At 36.5% G+C, this 25,710-nt stretch overlaps 1 pseudogene; it reads left to right on the top strand.

Annotated features, from left to right (window-relative positions):
- The first annotated feature begins 294 nt into the window (after positions 1-294).
- LOC149235032 (berberine bridge enzyme-like D-2 pseudogene) lies at positions 295-1,814 on the top strand (annotated as a pseudogene).
- Positions 1,815-25,710: the final 23,896 nt, after the last annotated feature.

Here is a 25,710-nt window from a genome sequence, read left to right as displayed (position 1 = left end):
CCTATAACATCCTTTTAGGTGCCAACTTTGCTGCAGAGAGTATGCTATCGACAAATTCGGGTATTACAAAACCTGAGATAATCCTCCTTCAGCAGAAGGTTTTCAGGTTGTTTTGGAGTTACAGGATTTGAACACGTGATTACATGAGATTGGGTCCCGTATCGACCAACTACCTGCCTCAACGTGTCCTGACTTCCAACGTTCACTTTCAGCGTTATCGAATTAATTAGGTTTAGATTTGGACGTTCGACTTTATCCAATTCGACATCTCTATAAATCGCAATGAAATGTTGAGGAATCAGCAACCCATCTCATCTCATCTGCCAATAGATTTAGCTTTTGTTCTCTGGTTGATTGCATCCATTTGCCAATAGTTTAGTTTTGATTCTCTGATTAATTAATCAGTGAGGATGGCGAAGTATTGTATAAGCCCTTCATTCATTGGTTTATGGATGTTGTTGCCTCTTATAATAGCAGTTACGAGCGCCCGTGATGCACCTGATTCGGGCGACGGATTGATATCATGTTTACATGAACGCGGCTTAAAAAATGTCACGACAATGTCATTGTCTACTACTTCGGAGTACGATGTTCTGCTCAATTTTTCTCTGCAGAATCTTCGATTTGCGGAGGCTGGCGTGCGCAAACCTTATGTGATAGTTTTACCACAAAGCAAAGAGCAAGTGAAGAATAGCGTGATGTGCTGCGTGGAAAACGGGTGGGAAATTCGAGTCCGGAGCGGGGGACACAGCTACGAGGGCCTCTCTTACACCTCCGATGTTCCCTTTGTTCTCATTGATCTCATGAACTTCGACAACGTCCATGTCGACATCAATTCCATGACAGCGTGGGTGGAAGCCGGCGCCACGTTGGGCCAAATTTATTCTGGGATTGCAGTTCTTTGGAATTAAAGTCGAAGGAGCTGGGACGAAAAGGGATATGAACGCGTCGTTCCAAGGGATGTATCTGGGACGTAAGGAGCAGTTCTTGAAGATTGTGAACATCACCTTCCCGGAGTTGAAGATGGCGGAGAACGAGTGCAGTGAAATGAGCTGGATCGAGTCTACGTCCTTCATCGGAGGGACTGCCAACGTGAGCGAACTGACAAACAGATACTATTCCAACAAAGTCCATTTCAAAATAAAATCAGATATGGCAACAACCCCGCTGTCCAAACCAGGTCTCCAAGGATTGTGGGACATCATGGAAGAAGAGGTGAGCGCGTATGCAATTTTCTCTCCTTTGGGAGGAATTATGGACAGGATTCCTTCCTCTGCTATACCCTTCCCTCACAGAGCTGGAAACATATTCGACATACAGTACAAGGTCGTATGGAACAACAGCACTGACGATGAGCACTACCTTAACTGGATGCGAAAGCTTTACGCTTACATGGCTCCTTATGTTTCTTCTTCTCCCAGATCTGCTTATGTTAATTATTTGGATCTGGATCTGGGCAGTGCAGTCAATGGAACTGCCACAGTCAAAGAAGCCGAAGCATGGGGTAAGAAGTATTTCCACGACAATTTCGATAGACTTGTGAAGGCCAAAACAGAGGTCGATCCCCACAACTTTTTCAGAAATTCTCAGAGCATTCCTCCACGAAATAACTGATTATCCCTAATCTCTAATCATTTGGTTGATTGTAATCCAAAATAAGGCTACAGCTTAAGCCACTTCAGTCCTTAACGGCGTGGCACTCCTTGGAACGCCGAACATCAATTGTGGTGAATTCACGTAGAATTTGTATGTTTTTCTGGATGAATTTGCTTCTTACGCTTTGCAATCAAAATACAGCACGACTGTTCTATTTATCACCATGTAGAAATACAAGAGTGCACGATTAAGTATTATCAATTGCCAATTTAGGATGAAGTTTCTCGGTCATTCATGTTTCGGTCTAATTCGCTTCTCAGCTACTACGTGAAGTCTTTACCATTTAACGTCCAGTCGAATTTTATATTATGATTTATATAACCTGCTGACTATCAGCGCCGTTGAGCTTGTCCCAATGGTTTAATTTCTTCAAATGCCATAAATTTATTATACTTTAAAAATTGTAATCTACAGTTTTTACATTATTTTATTTATTATATGAAATTTTGTAATAACCATCGCTTAAACAATTATTATTATTATTATTTTAATAAAAATTATGATAATTTTATTGATTAGAAACATCTATTCATCATATTTATGCATGTGTATGCTACACATATTCATCATATTTATACATGTGTATGATACACAAATTAGATCTAGCCAAAATCAGTTTTGCTCGTTGAATTAAAATGTGGATGACATAGTTAATTTTATTTTGGTTAAATAAAGCTTCATTATACTGTAATTTTGATTTTAGTCAGATGTTTTTATTTTATTAAATATATTTTTAATTGATTTTAGTCAGATGTTTTTATTTTATTAAATATATTTTTAATTAATTTTATTTTTTAATATTAGTAAAAGGTTTTATTTTTTTATTATATATATATATATATTATTTTTTTTTATTTTTTTTCTGAAAAATAGTAATTTTATTTATAATGAGTAATTAATAATATTAGATTTTGATTTTTCAAAATCCATAAAAATAATTTGATTTCTGTTTTTCTTTTCTATTCTTGGGTACCATTAGTGTTAGGAGTGGATGTTACAATATACATTTGATTCTCTTTTGTATTTGTTAGATATTCTTTGTCATTCATTTTTTACCATTCACTTCCTTAAGTGATAAGTGATGTCGTGTGTTGTTGGGTCATTGAGTTAAAGCAAAGTTGTGCTCTATCTCGTCCATCTAAGAATTATTATGAAAGATTTGTTATTATTGTCTCTCTTTTTTATGCTTCTTAGTAGGGCTTTATGCATTGCCAACCTTTTGACTTTTAGTATTTTTTTATTAAAATTATAATAAGTAAAATTACATAATTTTTTTTAAAATTTAATTAATTTTAATTATAATTTAATTTTTTATATTAAAAATAATTTTGGTTTTTCATTTATTTTTAAATTATTTATTATTATAATTTGATTAAAAAATACAATTAATATTAATATTAATATATATTTAATATATTAAATATTAATATAATTTGTATTGTTTTTATAATGGATGTGCTCGTACCGAGATTTCTTCTCCATATAAAGGTTGTGGTTATGGATGCTCTTTCTCGATTTGGGGGAACATGGATATGAATTGAGATTAAATCTAGGCATTCAAGTTATGTAAACACCCTTCGCAACGCCACTAAAATCCCCTCCGGCACCATATTATGATCTCCACACTTTTGGAATCGAAGTTTATATTGGGAATAAGAAACTAATTTATTTGATTTTGTCCCTTTTACTTGATGTTCCCTTGCAAGCCAGGATACAACGCAGTAGCGTTGACAACATAAAGTAGAGGGTTAATTCGGCCAGAGCCAAAACAATCCGTTGAAATCCCCGTTGCGGGTTAGAAAAAGAGGCCTTGGTCGCTGGATCCTGTAACGAGTTATTATATCCCTGAAGATCACTTTGGTGAGGCTGATAGAGCTGAAGACAGAGAAAATATTCTCAAGGCCCATTCAATTATTTCCAACGGCTTATGATCGATACAATTTCAAATATAAATTTTTCAAGATGGGAAAGTCCAGCGGACGCTCTTTCGAGAAAAATATGTGCTTTGGATGTATTTACATATCCATCGTATAATAATTGAAGGACAATATTGATTTTACCAGCTACCAATCAAGGAATTGTTAGCAAATTTCTGAATTTGAAGTTGTTGTTGAGATTAATTGTTTTGTTTGTATGACCATATTACATCATAAAATTGGCCTTGATTCTCAGAAAAATGGTTTCCCAATAAGCTGCCAACTAGACTCATTGATGAATTCTTGAGCCTAATACAAATGTGTAATTTCTTTTCAATCCATTGAAAATATAATAAATGACTCTTCAGGTCACTTGGACTTTGCATGATTCGATGATGAATGTATAGATTTACATCACATTCTCGTTGTAGGATTGTCGGGAGCAAAGTTTTGAGATCGAAAGCATAGATCTATATTTAAGTATAAAAACAATTTTACTTGTATTTTAAATTTATATTTCTACGAGTCCTTGGATATAGATTACTTGGCAACGTTCCTTTCGAAATTGTTGGTTCAAATCCTATGTTATATTTTTTCCTCAAAAGACTAATTTAATAGGATGGATGTTATAGTGATTTCCATCAAAATTAGCTTCATGTATAACCGGAATAAGGACCTAACCTAATTGATTCCATAACTTCAAAATGAAAAAAATATGATAAATTAAATGTGTAATAAAAAATATTCATTTACTACAAAACTAACTTTTGATCATAGCAGTACACGCTTGAAGTTACAAGATTGCCCATTGCAAAGGTTGCCACTTTCATGAAAATGGTAAGACCTTTGGATGCGTAAATGAAACATAATATTTTCTTTATGATGATATAGAGGATGTGTAAATGAAACATGATATTTTATTTATGAAGATATGGACAAAAACAAGACAGAATATTTTTTTATCAAATAATTTATTTTTGTATATTTGAAGTCACTATTAATTTTTATCAAATAGTTTTTCTATATATTTATCAGCCAAGAATATGTCGTTAATATATTATGTCATAATTATAAGAGCTGCTTTGGGTGTGTAAATAAAATAAGATATATTTCTTTTTTTTATCAAATAGTTTTTCTATATATTTATCAGCCAAGAATATGTCGTTAATATATTATGTCATAATTATAAGAGCTGCTTTGGGTGTGTAAATAAAATAAGATATATTTCTTTATGATATAGGAAAGAAAAAAAAAATTATATCAATTAATTTATTTATGGTTTATTTAAAGTGTCATAATTATAAGAGCTGCTTTGGGTGTGTAAATAAAATAAGATATATTTCTTTATGATATAGGAAAGAAAAAAAAAATTATATCAATTAATTTATTTATGGTTTATTTAAAGTGAAGTATTCATTTATATTAGAGAAGTGAAGTGTTTGAGCGCTTTCGCAAATACAAGGTTCCTGTTGAGAAGCAAAGTGGACACTACATCAAAGTCCTTAGCACTGTTAGAGGTGGTGAATACATTTCAAATGATTTCCTACATTTTTGTAGTGAGCATGGAATTCACAAGTAATTTCCAACAAGGTATACACCTTAACAAAATGGTGTCGTGAAAAGGAAGAATAGGACCATTATGGAAATGGAAAGGAGTATGTTGAAGGCAAAGCATTTGTCAAATGATTATTGGGCTGAAGTTGTCACTTGTGCAGTGTTTATCATTAATATGTGCCCAACCAAAAGTGTCAGGAATGTAGTTCCTAAATAAGCATGGAGTAAGAAAGCATAGTGTCACTCACATGAGACTCTTTGTATGTGTGGCATTTGCACATGTCCCGAATGAGTTGAGGAAGAAGTTGGACAACAAGGGGGAGAAATGCATATTTGTTGGATATCGTGATGAATCCAAGGCATACAAGCTCTAGAATCCATCAACCAGGAAGGTCATAATCAACATAGATGTGCAATTCTTAGAAGAGAAAGCATGGGATGGAAGTTTAAAGAAGACAATCAATGTCAATGCATGTATACCACATGAGGACAAAGAGGAATTGACAACAACAAGAAAATCCTCAATAATGACTCCCTTTACTCCTATTCAAGCGCAACCAAGCAAGTAGCAAGTAACATCATCAACAAATAATAGGACAATGCCACCCAGTCAAGCAAGTGCTTCTCCTACACACCGCAAAGAGAAACACCAAGTGACATGTCAAGCCCATCTTCAACAAGCAAAAGAAGACCAAAATTCAGAAATTTAAATAAGATTTATGAGCAAGATGAAGTTGATAGTAACACTGGTCTAAATTCCTTATTTGTATTATTTTGTCATATAGATGACCCAATCCATTTTGAGGATGCAATCAAAGAAGAAGGATGGGTTGCGACAATGGAAGAAGAAATAGAAGCCATAGAAAATAATGACACATGAGAGTTAGTGGACCTTCCGCAAGGAAAAGAAGTTATTGGAGTGAAGTGGGTCTATAAGACCAAGAGAAAAATTGATGGGAAGATTGAAAGGGATAACCGAGGCTATTTCTCAAAGGATACAAGTAGCAACATTGAAGAGATTATGTGTAGATGTTTGCACCAGTCGTGAGGATGGAGACATTGTGCACAGTTGTGGCGATTATCACGCAACATAAATGGAAAGTGTATCAAATGGACGTAAAATCAATGTTCTTGAATGGAGTGATAAAAGAGGAAGTGTGTGTTGCACAACCACCTAGTTATGAGGTAGAAGCCCAAGAAGACAAGGTATATAGGTTGAAGAAAGCACTTTATGGGCTGAAGCAAGCACCGCATGCATGGTATAGCAGGATAGATTCTTATTTGTTGGACAATGGTTTTAACAAATGTGACGGTGAGCCTACTCTCTACATAAAAGAGAGTGAAGGTAAGATTCTTATTGTTGTCTTATATGTAGATGATTTGATTTTTAGAGGCAGTGATGATTTTCTCATTGCTGATTTCAAAGAAGTCATGAAGAGTGAATTTGAAATGACTAACTTGGGTTTGTTAAGGTATTTTTTGGGCATTGTAGTGAAGCAAACAAAAAATGGTACTTTTATTTACCAAGCAAAGTATGTAGCAAAATTTTTGGAGAGGTTTAATATGCAGAATAGAAAACCCACACCAACTCCAACTGTCACGGGATTGAATTTGAGCAAAGAAGATTGTAGCAACAATGTCAATTTGAAATTATACAAAAGCATGATAGGCAACTTGATGTATTTGACTGCCACTAGGCCAGAGATAATGGATGCAGTGAGTTTGGTGTCGAGGTTCATGGAGACACCCAAGGGGACGCATTGGTAGGCACCGGAAAGGATTCTAAGGTATGTCAATGGGACAAACAAATATGGTATTTCATACGCTGCAACAAATGATTTCAGGCTAGTTGGTTACACTGATAGTGACTGGGCAGGAAGTGTCGATGATAGAAATAGCATGTCAGGATATGTTTTTCATTTGGGTTCTGGAGCCATTTCATGGGTCTCTAAGAAGCAGCCAATAGTTTCACTGACAACAGTAGAAGCTGAAAATGTCACCACAACAACAACAATGTAACAAGAAATTTGGATGAGAAGGATGTTGAGGGATCTTTGCCACGACCAAGAGGAAACGACAACTATTTTCTATGACAACACTTCTGCAATTGTATTATCAAATAACTTTGTTTTTCACAAGAGGATCAAACACATTGATGCTAAATATCATTTTATTAGAGAGTTGATTAAAAATGGTGAAATTGTGTTGCAACACTGCAAGTCAAAAGAACAATTTGCTGATATTTTCACAACTCCATTCGCACGTGAAAGTTTTTTTTTTTATCTTAGAGACTCTTTGGGAATCGTTAATGGTGGCAGTTGTGATTAAGGTGGAGTGTTGGATATATCAGTCTCAACTACCATAGTTAATTAGATTGGAAACAACCATAGGTGAGATACAACTAAACTTCAGGTTGTGATTTTGTTTGCAGGGGGAAGGACTGAAGTTCTGAGTAGAAGTGCAGCACTGACCATTCCGTAACACATTAGATAGTTGAAGCACTTAATGAAGATTTGGTAAATATGTATGGAAAACATTTATGCCACAACTATTACTTGCAATATGCAACCTCTGCAAGTTGAGAAAATCACTTACCTTGTACAGAGAGTTACTCAACAACCCCTGGTGAAGCATAAATCATAGTAAGATCCTTTTATTTTACTTGGAGCAGCAACCTCCAATTATCATATGAATGTATTTTCCTATGTTTTGAAATATAATCCAGAGTATGTTTTGTTGCGACTTGGTTTTAAACTTTCAATATTTGTGGGCGCGTGAAAACTAGTTTTTACATAGATTACTCTACAACCCTGGTGAAGTGTAAAACGTAGTAAGATACTTTTGTTTTACTTGGAGTAGCAGCCTCCAGTTATCATATGAATGTATTTTCCTATGTTTTGAAATATAATCCAAAGTATGTTTTGTTGCGACTTGGTTTTAAACTTTCACAACTAGATTTACCACAACAATTTTGTTTAGATAAAATTGCACACAGTAATATATTCTCTATTATATCTGAGTGAGGAAATTACACATATATTTATACAATAAATAGTCTCATGATAGGAATTCTATCTTAGACGTACAGTAGTGTGGTTGAGAGATTCTCTCAACCACACACTAAACTAGGAGAAACTAAATTCCTATTATGTAGGAACAAACTCCTCAAATGGAGAATTACAACCATAGACAAGTAGGAATTAATTATTTCTAACTCCCCCCCTTAATGACTACTTGTCATGATAGTCAAATCCACCACCATCACGTGAATTGCATGTACAGAACCTCCAAAAAACAAAGAGAGATCAATGCCTTTCTAAGCCAAATATTCATGTCCAAATAACAATCGCAAACAGTTGCGCTAATTGCGCCTTTCGACGCAACTGTCAGATAAAAAAGTGCACCAACCCTCTTATGCTCAGACACACCAATATCCGAGACCATGAGCTAGGTGTTACTGCAGTCCACCTGCTCCTACGAGCACAAAGCTGTCGTGTACACGTTAGCCACTCAGACAATATGCCACCACCGGGCAAGTCCGATCTACCACCACCGGGAAAATCTGCTAACTTCAATATGCCACCACCGGGCAAGTCCGATTTACCACCACCGGGCAAGTCCTGTAGCCACTAAGGATCTGTATGTGGTTTCTGGCTCACCATAAACCATCACTTTACAGTGACAAAAGATGGTTTCAGGCTAACCATAAACCATTACAAAGTGGTTTTAAGATCACCACGAACTTTCAAATGCCTTTACAAGGCTTACATTCCATACTTCAACATTTGGAGTTTCTGGGTACATATAACAACCAACTTGCTTATAACATGCTAGGGAGTCTATTCCACAAACCACACTAACTCAAAACAAACATCTACTTTGTTGTCCACCATAAACGTTGTTGCTGCTCCTTTATCTCATCTTTTCATTGTTCACATCTTGGGCATCTTTGTCAAATAAATTCTTGGAACTCCATGCTTATCTTGTCATTTATTAGAGTCATGAATTCTAACGAAACAACTTTACCTACATTGAGTTAGCTAGGCTCAATAAGGCTCAATAATATTATCCATGATTCCAAGACATAAAAAATAAACTTTCAGGTTGACAAAATATCAAATTTCTCTATCTTTGCCCAACGATGACTTTAGAAAACTATTTTAAAAACAATATCACCACAGTCGGAGTGAATCAACATTTTATTCATGCCTTTCTTCAAACCCTCGGCAATATTCGTATCGCCCGTGTAAAACAGTCGCTCGACTAGCAGGGTCGCTTCTAGCTGACCGTCTAAAGGCATGTGATTCAAGGGAAAAACTCTCTTGGCCATCAAAGAGAATACAACGACGGATAACCAGTCCATTAGACTCAGATTTAATATGACAAAAGTGATGACCAATTTCAAGACTGCCAACTTCTTCAATAGAGGCAAAGCCCCATTCCTTACCGGAAGAAAACTCTCAACTCCATCGGCTTCTTCCAACCAGAAACTTTCTAGGCGTGGAAAGGCACCCGCGTCTCCAAAAGCATCAGGTTACTCTTTTAAAGATGAGGATTTAAATATATCCAGCCTCCTAAGCCATTCAAGCTCAATCCGGACTGGTACACAGCCTCCAGCCACTTGATTTGCTTCATTGTTACAAAATTTCGCAGTTCTGAAGTTGTAACCCAGACATTGTAAAGCAGTTTTTGAGCTGTGAATTTCTGAGCATTTATGGCAACTTCTGCTTTGGCGTAGCGCGACTGCAGGAGGCACTGCACCATCAGGTGGTGCGGCTCCCTGTTAAAGGTGTAGAATTGGGTGGACACATGGGGCTCTGAATCCACCACGCCCATCGACGGGTAAGGCGAGGCCGTCGTGGCCACCATCTGGTCGTGATCGGCGTCTAAGTCGTTGGGGCTAGGGGAAACCAGGGTTTGGTGGATGACGTTCTCCTCCGTCCTCCTCATCTCCCATCTCCATTACTACTGAGATTTCTATGCTACACGCATCCTTCGCCCTCTCGCCTTTCCAATCGAATTCCTTCATCAATTCTCCGCCCGTAGGTCCAGAGATCACAACCCTCGCGCGATTATTTTCAAGGGTTTTCATGGCTTCTGTGAGTTCCTACTCTCTGAACTGTGTATGGCACGGCTTCTGTAAAGTCCTCTCTCTGTGAACTCTGTGACGTGTGCTAACCCTTGCCCTACCATGGGCGTGCTCTCTCTACTGGCAACTATGATGGACAAAAAATAAAAAAAAATCAGCCACTCTTTATTTCCTTAGCCCAGGATAGGCCAAGCCCACGAGGGGCAAGGCCCTCAGGGCTCTGATACCAAGATAAAATTGCACACAACAATATATTATCTATTATATCTGAATGAGGCAATTACACACATATTTATACTATCAATAGTCTCAAGATAGGAATTCTATCTTAGACGTACAGTAGTGTGGTTGAGAGATTCTCTCAACCACACACCAAACTAGGAGAAACTAAATTGCTATTATGTAGGAACAAACTCCTCAAATGGAGAATTTCAACCATAGACAAGTAGAAATTAATTATTTCTAACTTGTTTTTACTCTATTGTGTCGTGACTAAATTTATGTATTTTATTAAAGTGTGATTTGCTTGCCATAGTTGGTTTGTTGAGGCAAACTCCTTTGCCCTTGTAAAATTTCTAACAAGCGTAAGATCTGGGATTGATTTTTAGCTCATTGGGATATAAGCTGAAAATGGCTTTGGCTTATAGGCTTTTACATAGATAGGTTCATGGATGAAACTGAAGAACTGTTTAATAACTCACTCAATGGTTGTTTCTCTTGTAGTTGTTGATTATAGAATGTTAGCCAATATTTCATCCATGTTAGTCGACACAAATGCCATCTCTAATTATTTCTCACAATATATCCTTGAACCCTCATCTAGGTTATATGAATCTTTCATCCATGTTAGTTGACACAAATGCCATCTCTACTTATTTCTCACAATATATCCTTGAACCTTCTTCAAGGTTATATGAATATTTCATCCATGTTAGTGGTCATCCATGTTAGTGGACAAAAATGCCATCTCAGTGATTTCTCACAATATATCCTTGAACCCTGTTTTAGGTTATATGAATCTCAGGTTTAATCTTGTTGGCTTTTAATCGTGTTGGCTGTAAGAAAAAAAAAAAAGTGATCAAATAGATTAGAAAGAAGCCAATATTCATAGTAATGTACATGTCAACACCGGGCACCATAAAAATCAAAAGCTAAAAATTGCTTGGCTTTACATTGAAAATAGAACCTAAGATAAAACAGTATAAGTATCATTAGAAATAACAATATAAATATCAATCGAAATAAATCAAACTTCAATGTCCAACCTTGTCTCCGAATTACTTTACATTGAAAAATAGAACATACGCTAAAATAGTATAAATATCATTTGAAATGACAATATAATGTCCAAGAATAAAATTATATGGACATAGAAAGCAGTGTTAAACGGCTCTTGCAAAGCAATACATTTCAATTTCAAAGACACATGGGAATGGTTTTCCCCAAAATGTTGATCAAAGCAGAGGTTTAGATTCACAAATAATAATATTTGTTTCGCGCTTACAAGAAATACGGCAGGTACCACTGCTAAGCAATTGCCGTTGTTTATCTTGCTACGCTTTGTGATATGCATAACACTCCTGAGTGTTGAGCTAGATCAGCCTCGCAGTTCCTATAACCATAAAGATTCAAAGAAGTGTAATTAGTACAAGCTATAAGGTTCACTAGTACGAGTAAATCAGCTGACTGCCTAAGCCACTTAATAACGTCGAACCTTTCCGGCCCGATGTCCGTGCAAAACAAATTAAATATAAGAAATCGTGATGCTTCCTTATTTGGTTAATGCAGTATCAGCGATAAACAATTATATGTAACTGAATTATATGTTGCTAGAAGTGATTCTTCCATATCCAATAGTGACTTTTAATGCTATCCAATATGGACTACTCTTAACCTTATCGTACCACGTACCACCTAGAGACACCATGGCATTGACTTCTTCAATAATCGAAAGGTGACTTCTCATATATCCCATTATGGACATTTTAATATTATCATGACTCTTTGACATGTACCACCTAGAGAAACCATGGCATTGACTTCTTCAAAAATCGAAAGGTGACTTTTAGTATATGCCATTATGGACATTTTAATATTATCATGACTGTTTGACATGACGGAGGACACCATTACATTTAATACTCCCGCCCAGCAATTTATAGATACAGATTGATTTATGAATAGTTTTAAGGTTTTAATAACATGTTTTATTTTAAATATACTATAGTTTAAATTTGAAACTGCAAATTTTAGTTTTGAAAATTCTTAAAAGTGTTGAATTTAATTTTTTTATTAATTTCATATAAAAATTTCAAAGAGAAACAATTTTAATAACTACACTGATAGAATATTGATTTTTTTTCTAAATGATATAAAATTGTAATTTCTCGCAAAATCACGTTATAAAAAATGATTACAAAGAATGAATAAAACAATGGTTATAGATGATGATTGACCAATATTTTTAAAAGCTTACTCAGAATCAGAATCAGAATCATTCGTGTGTTTTGTCTATTTGGTTCATTCAATCGTCCATTTAGCAGCTATTACTTGTATTCTGCAACCTCTGCAAGTCGAGAAAATCAGTTACCTTGTACATTCGTCCATCATGTCTTAAGGTTTGACTTTGTAATAAATTTAAGTGTTGAAATGTATTTTGAATATATATGTGTAAATCTCTTTAAGTTTTTAGTAGAGTGGGTGTAAGTTGGAGAGGTGAGGAGAAGATCGTGGAGAAAATATTGGTGGGCGCGTGAAAACTAATTTTTATAGAGAGTTACTCTACAACCCTTGGTGAAGCTCAAATCGCACTAAGATCTTTTTTGTTTTACATGGAGCAGCAAATATTGGTGGGTGCCTGAAAACTAGTTTTTACATAGAGTTACTCAAGAACCCTTGGTGAAGGGTAAATCGCAGTAAGATCCTTTTGTTTTAATTGGAGCAGAAGCCTTCAATTATCATACGAATGTATTTTCCTATGTTTTGAAATATAATCCAGAGTATGTTGTTGAGACTTTGTTTTAAACTTTCAATATTGGTGGGTGCGTGAAAACTAGTTTTTACATAGAGTTACTCCAATTATCATACAAATGTATTCTCCTATGTTTTGAAATATAATAAAGAGTATGTTTTGTTGAGACTTTGTTTTAAATTTTCAATATTGGTGGGTGTGTGAAAACTAGTTTTTACATAGAGTTACTCCGCAACCCTGGTGAAGCCTAAATCACATTAAGATTCTTTTGTTTTACTTGGAGAAGTAGCCTCCAATTATCATATCACATTAAAATTCTTTTCTTTTACTTGGAGAAGCATCCTCCCATTATCATATAAATGTATTTTTGAAATATAATCCAAAATATGTTTTGTTGCGACTTGGTTTTAAACTTTTATGACTAAATTTACCGCAACAATTTTATTTTTACTCTATTGTGTGGTGGGTAAATTTATGTGTTTTATGAAAGAATATATCTAATTGTGATTTGCTTGCCACAACTGATTTGTTGAGGCAAACTCCTCTGCCCTTGTAAAATTTCTAACAAGGGTAAAATCTTAGAGTGATTTATAGCTCATTGAGATATAAGCTGAAAATGGCTTTTTTAGCTTATTTGGATATAAGGTGAAAATGGCTTTGGCATATAAGCTCTTAAATAGATAGGTCCATCGCGGAAATTGAATAACTATTTAATAACTCACTCAATGCATGTTTCTTTTGTACTTGTTGATTATAGAATGTTAGCCAATATTTCATCCATCTTAGTTGACACAAATGCCATCTGGTCATCTCTAATTATTTCTCACAATATATCCTTGAACGCTCTTCTAGGTTATATGAATCTTTCATCCATGTTAGTTGACACAAATGCCATCTCTACTGATTTCTCACAATATATCCTTGAACCCTCTTCTAGGTTATATGAATATTTCAACCATGTTAGTTGACACAAATGCCATCACTAGTGATTTCTCACAATATATCCTTGAACCCTCTTCTAAGTTATATGAATCCCAGGTTTAACCCTGTTGGCTGCAGAAAAAAAAACAAATAAGGGATCAAATAGATTAAAAAAAAAGCCAATATTCACAGTAATGTACATGTCAACACCCAACTCCATAAGAATCAAAGACTAAAACATATTCCTTGTGAAAGCCTAAAACATTTTCCTTGTCTGAAAATTGCTTTGCTTTACATTGAAAAAAAAGAGAGGATCAAATAGATTTAGAAAGAAACCAATATTCACAGTAATGTACATGTCAACACTGGACTCCATAAGAATCAAAGGCTAAAATGACTTCATTGTGAAAGCCTAAAACATCTTCCTTGTCTGAAAATTGCTTTGCTTTACATTGAAAAACAAAATCTAAGATAAAACAGTATAAGTATCATTGGAAATAACAGTATAAATATCAATGGAAATGAATCAAACCTTGTCTTAGAATTACTTTACATTGAGAAATAGAACATAAGCTAAAACAATATAAATATCATTAGAAATGAATCAAACTTTAATGTCCAAGAATAAAATTATATGGAGATAGAAAGCACTGTTAAACGGATCTTGCAAAGCAAGATATTTTAATTTCAAAGACACATGGGAATGGTTTTCCCCAAAATGTTGGTCAAAACAGAGGTGTAGATTCACAAATAATAACATTTGTTTTGTGTTTACAGGCAATACGACATGAACTACTGCTACGCAGTTGCCATTGTTTATCTTGCTAGGCTTTGTGATACGCATAACACTCGTTAGTGTTGAGCTAGATCAGCCTCGCAGTTCCTATAACCCACTTAGCAGGTTATAACCCACTTAGCAGGTTAAACACAACCATAAAGATTGAAAGAAGCGTAATTAGTACAATCCATAAGGTTCACTAGTACGAGTAAATCAGCTGAATACCCTGTCCAAGCCACTTAATAACGTCGAAACTTTCCGGCCCGTTGTCCGGGCAAAACAAATTAAATATACGCAATCGTGATGCTTCCTTGTTTGTTTAATGGAGTATCGGCCATATCTCGCTAGAAGTGATTCTGCCCCATCCAATACTGACTTGTAATGCTATGACGGAGGACACCATTATTACATTTAATACTCTTGCCCAGCAATTTATAGATACAGATTTATATATTTTTTAATATAGATTTATGAATAGTTTTAAGGTTTTAATGACATGTTTTATTTTAAATATACTATAGTTTAAATTTGAAACTGCAAATTTTAGTTTTGAAAATTCTTAATCACGTGTTTTTCTTTCTTTGGTTTATCCAACACGTGCAGCAATAACAGAACTTATGTCGTTCACTATTTTCTAATAAATGCAAGTCCATCATTGAACTTATTAAAAAAATCATTTATATAGAGAAGAACGAAACACTTAAAAATAAATTATTTATATAATGAAGGCCGCGGGAATTCAATGTTCAAGAGGATTGCCACACGAAGCGATTTATCTAATCAAGTTTGCCAACGGATTGCCGCGAGCTGAATGGATTAGATTATTCGTTTTACTCATCACTTTGGTTTCTTAAGGGAATAGTCAACATATAACATCTTTTTAGGGTACCAACTTTGTAGCAGAGTATGCTATTGACAAATTCAGGTAATACAAAACCTTAGATAGGCCACCTTGACCAGAAGGTTTTTAATGTGTGAGTCAAAATGTTGAAGGGTTTTCAGCATGTTTGGAGGTACAGGATGACATGGGATTGAGTCCCGTATCGACCAACTACTTCCCACAACATGTCCTGACTTCCAACGTTCACTTTCAGCGTTATCGAATTAATTAGGACATTACACTTTATCGAACGGACATCTCTATAAATGGCAATGAAATGTTGAGGAATCAGCAACCCATCTCATCTCATCTACCAATAGATTTAGCTTTTGTTCTCTGGTTGATTGCATCCATTTGCCAATACATTTATTTCTGCTTCTCTGATTGAATATTGCATCGATTAATCAGTGACGATGGCGAAGTATTGTATCACCCCCTTATTTACTGCTTTATGGATGTTGTTGCAACTGTTAATAGCAGTTACGAGCGCCCGTGATTCGGGCGATGGATTGATATCATGCTTGCATGACCACGGTTATATTTGTATTGACCATGCTTGCATGACGACTGTTATATTTATCACTGTCTAGAGATACAAGAGAGTGCATGATTAAGTTTTATCGATTGCCGAGTTAGGATGAAGTTTCTTCTCCGAGGTTCATGTTTGGGTCCAATTCGCTCATCGCCTACGACGTGAAGCTTTTACCCTTTAACGTTGAGTCGAATTTTACATTATGTTTTATATCAGCTGCTCACTATTAGCGCCTTTATGCTATGCTCACTATTAGGGCATTTGAGATTGTCCCAATTGTTTATTTTCTTCAACTGCCTTCAAATTTACTATATTTTAAAAATTTTAACCTATTACAATGAATTGATTTGTAAGTGATTTTTACTAGGTTTCTATATTATTTTATTTATGAAATTATTATACTATCTATCTTTATGGTCGTTGAAATCACTTAAACAATTATTATTACTTTTTATTTTTGTTAGTAATAGAATTTATAAGAATTTTATGGATGAGAATAATCCTTTATTATTTTATTTATGAAGTTATTATACTATCTATCCTCATGGTCGTTGAAATCGCTTAAACAATTATTATTACTTTTTATTTTTGTTAGTAATAGAATTTATTATAATTTTATGGATGAGAATAATCCGTTATTATTTTATTTATGAAGTTATAATACTCTCTATCCTCATGGTCGTTGAAATCGCTTAAACAATTATTATTACTTTTTATTTTTGTTAGTAATAGAACTTATTATAAATTTATGGATGAGAATCATTTTTTATTATTTCATTTATGAAATTATTATACTATCTATCTTTACGGATGTTCAAGTCGCTTAAATCATTATTATTACTTTTTATTTTTGTTAGTAATGGAATTTATTATAGATTTATTTTTTTTAATATAATTTTATTTTTTGAAAAATAGTAATTTTTTAATTTAAGTTTTGTGATTTATATTTTGAATACAAATATTTTCGGAAGATATAACATCAGAAGAATTAGGTATTTCGAATCAACCTGTAAGGTCCTTGGTTAGTGACTCAGTTGGGCACCAGGCGGACCGAGCATGGGCACGGGTGCACGGGCGAGATGGCGGGCGCGCGGGCGAGTTGGTGTGCACAGGCGGGCGCGCGGGCGAGTCGGGCTGCACAACGGGCGAGCGCGCGGGCGAAGGCGCAGACGAGCGCACGAGTTAGGCTGCACGCGGGCAGGGTGCGGGCGCGGACGAGCTGGCCTGCACGACGTGCGACCCGGTTATGCGACGAACACTTGCGACAACAATGGTGAACGACAAGTGTTGGGCGTTGGTTTATACCCACGGTGGGGCGCTTTGTGATGGAGTTTGGCTGACCTACGACGGAGAGCGAGGCCGACTTAACACAAGCGTTCAAAGGGGTGTGTATGACAAGTGTGGGGTGGTCGGCTGGGCAGCCCACCCACACTCAACCATGCATATATATGTGTAGCGTTTGGAGCGTTCAAACCATCATTCATTCGACATCACTTGTTCGATCTTCGCTCAAGGTTAAGGAGTGTTTGGTGCGCAAAAATAAGAGAGGCAAGTGCATAGCTCATGCGCTCTCTTGGTGGAGTCGCACTTTTGGAAAGACACTTGGTGAGTGGGTGAAGTCGTTGGGCAAGGTGTGCCCGGGTGATCGTGCGGAGGTGTTGTTGTGCTGAGACTTGGCGAGGGTGTCTTGGTGGCTCGGGTGAGCACCCGCCCATCGTGCAAGGTGTGCACAAAGGTTGTAAAAGGCTGTTTTGCCTCTATTGTAAAATTGGCTAAGTATAGACTTGGATTTTGCCAAGGATACTTGTGAAGCTTGTATTATTGAAGAAAGACTGATTAATATATATTGTTGGGCAGACTCATTGTTCAGGGAGTTGCCCCTCCCTTTATACTGTGCAATTGTTGTTCTCTTTTATAATTGCTGATGATAATGAATGAGTATGGGTGTTCATTAGTATAAAGGTTATACTTAATAATACTTCGTTGCGAAACACAAACTAAGTAAAAGAAAGTGAATTAGGCGTAGTCCATGAACATTAGTATTGGTGAAAAGAAAGTGTTTGGTGGTGCCGCACCTCGCCAAGAGCGGTTGGAAGACTACCACAGGCCTGGGGGTGTGACAGTTGGTATCAGAGCAGGCTGATGACCGGGTTGACGATGAATTTCTGATCCCACTGCACTATCGTGACAGTTGGTATCAAAGCTGTTGAACAGGTTTGGGTGTTGAAGCATTGAAGCTAATACACAACGTGACAGTTGGTATCAGAGCTATTGAACAGGTTCGGTTGTTGAAGCATTGAAGCTGATACACAACTTGACAGTTGGTATCAGAGCTCGGTTTGGAGCTGGTGAGCAGGGTTGCTCGTGACAATGGAAAGGGTACTTGTAGGTGAAGGAAGTTGTTTCACATACAAGTGGAACAAGAGCTGGTTCATGATTGCAGGGACTTGGTGAACGTGGAGATGGCTGAAAAGGCAGAGATGGTGGATGAACCTACGATAGGTGAGTCTAGCCATAATGTAGTCGAAGCCTATCGGTACAAAGTATTGGAACAGATGAGTCGATGGAGTTTTGACTGGGTTTCGATGAAGACTGAGAACATGAAGATTCAGGAGAGCTGTTCGAAACTAAGAAGGGAACTTGAAGAACTCAATAGCCAATGCAAAAGTATGACAGATGTTGAACTCAAGGAACTTGATGAGGAGATCCAACAGAGTGGTCTTGGTCTTCAAGAGCTCTTTGATGAAAGAGCCCGGTTAAGGAAGGAAAGTGCCAGGGTGGAAGCCGAAATCAAGCAAGTTGAGGAAGAGATAAAGAAGAAGCTTCTTGGTAAGAAGGTTGTTGTGATTGAGCAGGAAGAGCTTGACTACATTGACAGGTTAGGAACTCACTACCGAGATAATCCAGAGGACATTCGGAAGTTTAGTTCTATGAACTTGGTCAGTGGACACTTGGTTGGAGCACTTGAGCAGGATGCGATGGAGGACAAGCTTGAAGGGAATCAAGCTAGACCAGGATCGAGTTGCTTAGAAGAGCCAAGCAAGGAGGTGAAGTACCTTAGGAGGAAAGTCAAGATGGAGCTTGAGCCAATTGACACTTCTGAGGCCGAATTCTTGAAGAATGTTGCTAATGTAAGGCGTAAGACAAAGCCAACAGAGGGAGGTGATTCCTTGAAGCTAAGTTTTGTGCAGGTAACCATGAAGGGTAAGAGATTTGCAGCCTTGGTGGATACGGGAGCTACTCATAGCTTCTTAAGCAGGAAGGCAGCAAAGTATTTTGGGAAGAAAGCAAAGATGGAGAGGGAATGGAGTGCTTTCAAAGCAGTCAACTCTACCATAAGAGCTATTGATGGTGTGTTGGAGGACACTCAGGTGAAAGTAGGATCGTGGTTTGGAAAGTTGGACTTGAGGGTTATGGACATGGATGATCATTCTATGGTGTTGGGGTTGGACTTTATGGAGCTTGCACAAGCCATACCAATGGTGGACCGGGACATTCTCTTGATCACAGCTGAAGGAAAAACCATGATGGTACCGATGAATAGAAGAAGTTGCTTGGGGTATAGGCCAAGGATGACTTCTATGGTTTTGTATCCCAAAGATCCGAATGTGAAGCATGAGGATGTGGAGCAAAGAGGACTTGGGAGTGTGACTCAAACAACGAAGGAAAAGAAGTTGATTGACTTCATTGCAAGAGCCGGGAAGAAGAATGAAGAAGGTGAGAAGGAAACCTCACGAACATGGAGACACTTGATGGGAGCATCTTCTACTAATGATCTTCACAATGGATTTGCAAATGAAGGGAGTCCGAGTACTACTTCAGAGGCAGTGGTTGATGAGGATTATGGAGGTAGAGATCCTGCTGGGATAGTGGACTTTTGCAGGTATGCTATGGGCATATATGACTTTCAGTTGACAAAGGACAAGCTAGGAGAGCTTGGATGTACATGTGAGGAGATTGAGGTTGTGCATAGATACTTGAGGACACAACATCAATCTGACACATGGGTGGATGAGAGTCAGGGAGGAAACTTCCTGGCCCTCCTTTCTCTATAGACAACCTTGGAGAAGGGTTGGTGTGGAGGCCTTGATAGGGAGGAACCACACCAACTTTGCAAGGGGCCTTGGAAGGAGGCTTCTTTATGACAGATTACAGACTTGGATGCAGATGGCCAGAGGTTGGGATGGAGTCTACATGGGTTGGACATCATGGACAACTAGAGTCATGGACATCAGGTTGGAGATATGGAGCATGACAGTTGATGTAGGGACATTATGCAGGAGCATGCGTAGAGGTGTCATTCATGGACATTCTATGGGGAATGCCGAGGAAAAGGATGTTGTGCAGATGCTGTTATGACTTGGAGATATATGAGCTAGTGGAGAGGTTGTACACTCTTGTGCAACAAAACCATGGATTGAACATGTTGCAGATGAGATGGAGGTTCCATGGACTTGAGCATGGATTGATAGATTCTTGATGAGTCTGAGATGTAGCAGAAGTCAGGGAGAGAGTTGTGGCATAAGGATGTGCATTCTTGTGATTTAGGCGTATGGTTGGACTAATCACCCGACTAGTTCGAGTCATGAGGGGTACCAATGTACAGAGAGATGTAGCTATCAATTTTACACTTGACAGGAACATACATAGGTGTCTTCTGATGAAAGACTACATGGAGGGATGACACATGATGAGATTGACACAGGATGTTGCAATGGAAATTGTGACAAAAGGGTCGATGATCATGGATCGATATGATATCTGATACATGAGCTACCGTTGAGGTGTATACCTTGGTATGGAGTACTTGGTGACAGTCGGTCACTAAGGTGAGACATGATGGAGATGGAGTTCTGTATATGTTGCAAGGATGTTTGCCATATGTGGAGGAGTTGACATCATGGATAGTGATGATCTTGGTAGATGGTTACCGGGATGGTATGTTGTCGAGGACGACAATGATTTCAGGTGGAGGAGGATGCAAGGTCCTTGGTTAGTGACTCGGTTGGGCGCCGGGCGGACCGGGCACGGGCACGGGCGCACGGGCGAGATGGTGGGCGCGCGGGCGAGTTGGCGTGCACTGGCGGGTGCGCGGGCGAGTTGGCGTGCACGGGCGGGCGCGCGGGCGAGTCGGGCCGCACGACGGGTGAGCGCGCGGGCGAGCGCACGAGTTAGGCTACACGCGGGCAGGGCGCGGGCGTGGACGAGCTGGCCTGCACGACGTGTGACCCGGTTATGCGACGGTTATGCGACGAACACTTGCGACAACAATGGTGAACGACAAGTGTTGGGCGTTGGTTTATACCCACGGTGGGGCGCTTTGCGATGGAGTTTGGCCGACCTACAACGGAGAGCGAGGCCGACTTAACACAAGCGTTCAAAGGGGTGTGTATGGCAAGTGTGGGGCGGTCGGCTGGGCAGCCCACCCACACTCAACCATGCGTATATATGTGTAGCGTTTGGAGCGTTCAAACCATCATTCATTCGACATCACTTGTTCGATCTTTGCTCAAGGTTAAGGAGTGTTTGGTGCGCAGAAATAAGAGAGGCAAGCACATAGCTCATGCGCTGTCTTGGTGGAGTCGCACTTTTGGAAAGAAACTTGGTGAGTGGGTGAAGTCGTTGGGCAAGGTGTGCCCGAGTGATCGTGCGGAGGTGCTGTTGTGCCGAGACTTGGCGAGGGTGTCTTGGTGGCTCGGGTGAGCACCCGCCCATCGTGCAAGGTGTGCACAAAGGTTGTAAAAGGCTGTTTTGCCTCTATTGTAAAATTGGCTAAGTATAGACTTGGATTTTGCCAAGGATACTTGTGAAGCTTGTATTATTGAAGAAAGACTGATTAATATATATTGTTGGGTAGACTCATTGTTCAGGGAGTTGCCCCTCCCTTTATACTGTGCAATTGTTGTTCTCTTTTATAATTGTTGATGATAATGAATGAGTATGGGTGTTCATTAGTATAAAGGTTATACTTAATAATACTTCGTTGCGAAACACAAACTAAGTAAAAGAAAGTGAATTAGGCGTAGTCCATGAACATTAGTATTGGTGAAAAGAAAGTGTTTGGTGGTGCCGCACCTCGCCAAGAGCGGTTGGAAGACTACCACAGGCCTGGGGGCGTGACACAACCTATGTGGTTCATTATCAGGACAAGATGAAGAATTAGATCATAGCTGCAGGTTAAATAGGGAGCTGGGCCTTCTAACAACTAAAAGGAAGGAAATGACTATAAAAACAGCTATGTTTAACCGAGCGAGAGGAAAACCTAGAAAAATGAGAAGCCATTTTTAGTTAGTTAGAATGGATTTTTTTTTATTACTATTTTTTTATTTATTTAATATAAGTAAACGAAGAGACAAATAATAGATATTATTTTAATGGAATTTAAACTAATAGTCAAATGGTAGAATAATAATTGCTAATAAGTATATTATCAATTAGATAGATTTTAGCGAATCTAAAAACTAACATAGTGGTAAAATAAACATATTTTTCATAAATAGGGATTCTTTAATATTTATATTTAATTATTATTTATTTATCTAATAAATAAACATTCTTTAATAAATAAATAGATGTATTAAAACCATAAAATGGATTAATTTAAATATGTTTAAATAAAACAAGAAATATATATATATATACACACACGAAATACAAGAGAAATACCTCAACTTAAGGATAAGGAGACCCAAAAAAGAAGAAGCAGAAATGGGAACGAGAAGAGTGAAATAGAAAAGGAATCAGACAAGATAGGGAAATAATCTAAGAGGAAAGGGCAGGAACCCAACAGCTACTGATCTTTCATCCGTCATCCCTATTAAGATTACTAGGCCTCTTCTCAATTTCTATGGCTTCCCTAAATTTAGGGTGATGGAAATGAGAAATCTTCGCAATGACCTCAGCCTCCTCAATGCAAATATGATGTTTTGTCTTCTTTGTGTGCTCTGCTAAGGCTGAAGTGCAAGTTCTATTGTGCTTGTTTTGTCTTCTCTGCATGCTCTGCTAAGGATGAAGTGCGAGTTCTATTGTGCTTAATATCAACAATGTGCTCCTTAACCTTTTGATTAATAGACTTCCCCGTTTCACCAATGTAAGATGTTCCACAGGAACACGGGATGATATAAACACCTTTCATATCTTTCGGGTCCACCGAGTCTTTACCGACTTTAAGGAACTCCTAATGGTGTTAAGGGGTCTAAAGGTTGAGGGAAAATAATAATAATAATAATAAAATTAAATTAAAAATAGCAATAAAAATAAAATAAGAAATCCAATCTAACTAACCAAAAATGGCTTCTCATTTTTCTAGGTTTTTGTAGCCGAGCCAAACATAGCCGTTTTTATAGCTGTTTCCTTCCTTTTAGGTGTTAGAAGGCCCATCTCCCTATTTAACCTATAACTATGATCTGAATCTGATTCTTCATCTTGTCCTGATGATGAAAAACATAGGTTCATCTTGTCCTGATGATGAAAAACATAGGTTCATCTTGTCCTGATGATGAAAAACATAGGTTCAGCTTGTCCTGATGATGAAAAACATAGGTTGGTTCGAAACGCGTCGACCTAATTCTTCTAATGTGATTTCTTCTGAAAATGTTTTTATTTATAATGAGCAAAATTACATGTGGTAGATGCTAAAAAGTATATGCAATAATATCAGATCTTGATTTTTCACAATCCATAAAAATAAACAGATTTATTTTTTCTATCTTTTTCCTTTTCCACTTTTCGTCAAGAGTGTTGGGAGTGGATGTTACAATAGACATTTGATTCCCTTTTGTATTTGTTGAATATTTTTTGTCATCCCTCTAATCCATGCATTTGTCTGCTACCACTCACTTCCTTTACTGATGAGTGCGGCTCATGTTGTTGCAATGTGTTGTTGGGTCAGTGAAAGTAGAGTTGTGCTCTATCTCATCATAGATCTGTTCATTGTTTTCTCTCTTTCTTCTGCTTCTTCTTCGTAGGGCTTAGTGCACAACTTAGTGCATTGCCAACCTTTCACTTCTAAGATATGTTCATTGTTGTCTATCCTGGTTCTGCTTCTTTGTAGGGCTTAATGCATTGCCAAACTTTTGGCTTTCTGTACCTCTTTATTAAAATTCTATTAAATAAGATTACATATTTTTTAATACTTTTACTTTTTTAATATTATTTTTAATTATAATTTAATCTTTTATATTAAAATTTTGGTTTTACATTTATTTTTAAATTATTTATTATAATAATTTGATTAAAAAAATACAATTAATATTAATATATTAAATATTAATCTAATTTGTATTTTTTTATTTGGCTCTCCATATAATTTTAGCTTTCCAATTTTGAATATATTTTTTTTGTTTCTATCCTATTTCAATTGTGAATGGATAAAAATGCTCATTATGTAATGGAGATATGGAAAATAGTTTTAAGGTACACATGGTTGAGAAGTTTATAAGAAATAGTGCACTCATATATATGAACATGAGAAATGTGACAAGGAAGACATTAAACATTGAAAATCTTCAAGATACATATATTTTTAGAAAAATGAAAAATTTATTTGAAAACTAAATTTGAAATGAAAGGTATATAAATATTTTTTTATTTTTATCTTTTAACTTTCTAACTTTAATCTTCTATGGTTTTGTAATCCTCATATATGGGTAGAATGATTAATTGCTACTCTTAAGGAAGTGAGCTTTATTAATTGTAGCTTGATTGTCTATTATTTAAGTTTGACGAAATAATATGATATTTATTGACTAACTTTTTACTTTTGTCGTTAGAAAGCAACTTTTTAAAGTTGATTTTGGACTTTTTTTGTTTTTGTTTTTGTTTAATAATTCATAAACTTATTGAGTCATAATTTTTTTTGAAAATAGATTTTGAATATAAAGGTCTTTTTGCAGTAATTTCATATGTTGAAACTATTTCTATTCCTAACTATTTCAAGATTTGTAAGTACATTTTCTTGTTATAAAACTTTCTCACAATTTATATAAAATTAAAAAAACAATAATTATTACTAATCTTTTATCTTCAATAAATTTTATTTTATCTTTTAAAATATATTATCCATAAAATGCTTTCATTTTTGTAATATTCATGTAATACTAAAAACTATTTATATAACCACAACTATGTTGATTTTGATATTATTCATTTCTTTAATTTTCAAATCATTAATATTTCTATTCCCCTTTATTTTATTATTTTACTCACCCTAAAATAAAAAACTCTTTATAACATGCCTTTTATAAATCCTATGAACGGGGTCCCACTAGTTGTCCTTAGACATCTTTCAAATAGTTAAAAACAAGCCAAAGACCTGAGACCGGAGACATGAGAACCTTTTTTAAAAAAGACACATGTAGAGTATAACGATAACTGTTGTAATTTCGTATATATGTATTTTATTAAAAAAAAAG

This window comes from Pinus tabuliformis, chromosome 8 (assembly GCF_031772625.1).
Source record: "Pinus tabuliformis cultivar Carrire ecotype Pingquan chromosome 8, CPIR1, whole genome shotgun sequence".
Classification (NCBI taxonomy): Eukaryota; Viridiplantae; Streptophyta; class Pinopsida; order Pinales; family Pinaceae; genus Pinus; species Pinus tabuliformis.
This window is presented reverse-complemented; position numbering and strand designations above follow the sequence as displayed.